The 2,500-nt window shown below is 32.1% G+C and overlaps 1 protein-coding gene across 7 annotated transcripts in view; it reads left to right on the top strand.

Annotated features, from left to right (window-relative positions):
• The window catches only part of LOC125046049 (dihydropyrimidinase-like), a 91,200-nt gene that overhangs the window by 77,261 nt on the left and 11,439 nt on the right, over positions 1–2,500 (top strand). The window lies entirely within an intron of this gene.

Here is a 2,500-nt window from a genome sequence, read left to right as displayed (position 1 = left end):
TTTAATGTGCTTAGATTTGTATTGACTGAATTAGTAGTGACTCTTCCATGGTAGGGAGGAGACAAACATTTTTGAAACACCAACTTCCTCTCTGTCTTTTCCCCCTCCCTCTTCCTTACCTATTCTTCCCTCTCCCATACTCCTTCCCTAAAATTAAATCTTAAAATAAGAGAACTGATTTGAGACCCTTGATAAGGCCTAGTGATTTTTCTGTAGATTTATCAATGCAACCCTTTGAACACAGAAACAACCAAACTTGCCTGCACACCATGATTATCCTTAGTAAGCATAGATGGCTTTTGAGACAGTTCATTGATTTGCTTTAGAGACAGTACATTGATTTGCTTTATTTTTAGTGGTTAGAGGTTTTGAAGTTCTCCATTAGTCATTCCTGAATCTAAGTTTACATGCAGCTATATCTATACGTTTGTATTGTATTAAATTGCACCCTTATAGATTATAATTCTTTTGTTTGTTTATAGAGTAAGACTTTGCTATAACTAAGATTTTTATGAGATATGATCATGGTACTCTTGGTACTCTTGGTTCTTTTCTTAATGTCAGAGTCATGAATTTGTATAGAAATATGCATATTATTAGTTATATGTTTATGTATATATTCAGTTATTTTTGTTAATTAGCATTCAGTTTTTTGTAACAGTTTTGCATAACTGGCTTTTAAGGCATGTTATCACCATTGTCAGCATTGATAACTGGTACACTCAGCAACACTTCTCCCTGGACCACCCATAGTCATTCATTATAGCTGGTGTGGCTAAAAGTGCATTTGAATCTCTGTGTGAATAGGAGTGAAGGGAAGAGGACATAGTAGTGATATATTGTTTGATTTATTTATTTGAATATGTTATATTCATTAGAATGAACAAGTATTATTAGTCCTCATTTATATGTACTCCTCTTCCTCCTCCTCTCCCTTGTTGCTGAGTGTACCAGGTAGCAGTGCTGCTAATTATAAGGTCTTCATGAGCCATGTTTAATTTGGTTGAGAGGTGTGTTACTTTGCAGCTCTCTGGTTTTATATATTTTATAAAGTATATCTTTTGTACACATACATATATACTATACATATCATTTGCACAATTATTTATTTTCTTCTTTTCTCTTCACCTTTTCCTTTATTCATGTTTGCATACAATTCTTTTGATGGATTCTATTTCAGGATGAGACCTCTTAACCAATTCTTCAGAGACCTTGTTATGTAAATGCAGTGTCCTAGTTAGCATATTCAAAATATGTTCTTTTTTATAAGAAAATTAAAAACCCAAATTAGAAGTGCTTCAAAACAAATGAGGAAGACGAAATAAGAATTTTATAAACATCCATTTCTTGGGGACATAATGGATATGAGAAAATAACTAAAGCAATTTTATATGAAAGTTCACTTTTTCAGTATTGATTGCCACTTGCAAAATGTTTTGGGTTATTAGTTTCCTTTTAGTAATATTTCACATATATTTTTAAATGAGTCAGTGCATGTGTAAAGTATGAATGAAAATATACAGTCTAATGATTATAATAGTAATATTCATATTGATATTGATAATCAAGTCAATTTTGACTTAAAAGATAATAATGATAATGAGGGATTGACATATTTTTGATACATTTGCATTTTCTAGCACAAAACTGTAGGCTCAGTGACCTAATTGTAAGCTGAGAAATGAATATGAATGTGGGAATGAACAAATGCCAAAAAAGGACAAACAAGTAAACTGATAGAATAAAGCAGCAACTAAATGCCAAAAAATAGCATTTGCTAATAATAAGAAATTTTAACAATCTCAGATGAGACAAAAATAATTAGGGCATCATAATGACATAAGCATGAACATTACAAGAAGAATCCTCAAAGTGGGGCAAAAGGTAGAAGGTCATCAAGTGAGATCCAATAGCATATCAAGGTCTCATTATACTCTTGGGCCATTGATGGAACCAAAGACCACTGAGTGTGATTTTTGTTTCACAGGATGAGAAAGCCGCACCAAATTATAATCTAGTAAAAGGAATAGTGTCATTTGCAGTGAAGGCAAACCAAAGACTGTTTTACAGAAAAAAAAAGTCTGGTATCCAGGGGATTAAAAGCTGCCTTGCATTTCCCTTTTTTTTTCCCCCCCCTTTTTTTTTTTTTTTTACCATCCTCTGGTAGTAATGTGGAGCCAGATGGCGAATCCTCTTCTAGGCTTCCTATTAATCTTTACACATTTGTATGATGTGAGGCAGATTTGCAGTTCAATTAAGACTGTTTGCTCTTGTAGAGTATGCTTAAAGTATGTTCTGCATCTTTATAAGATAGCATTTATTCCTCAATATTTCTTTTACTTTTTTTATTGTTCTTTTTAAATCTAAAACATTTGATTTGTGACTTACTTTACTAAGAGACAAAGCACTTGAAAGATTTGGTGTTATTTTCTTAATATATGTGATATTGTTCAGCCTAATTAGTGTTTGATAAAGAAGATGAAAGTATAAGTGGACAAAT

The sequence above is a fragment of the Penaeus chinensis genome, chromosome 38 (assembly GCF_019202785.1).
Source record: "Penaeus chinensis breed Huanghai No. 1 chromosome 38, ASM1920278v2, whole genome shotgun sequence".
In the NCBI taxonomy this organism is placed as follows: Eukaryota; Metazoa; Arthropoda; class Malacostraca; order Decapoda; family Penaeidae; genus Penaeus; species Penaeus chinensis.
Note: the sequence above shows the minus strand (reverse complement) of the source record. Positions and strands in the feature narration are given on the sequence as shown.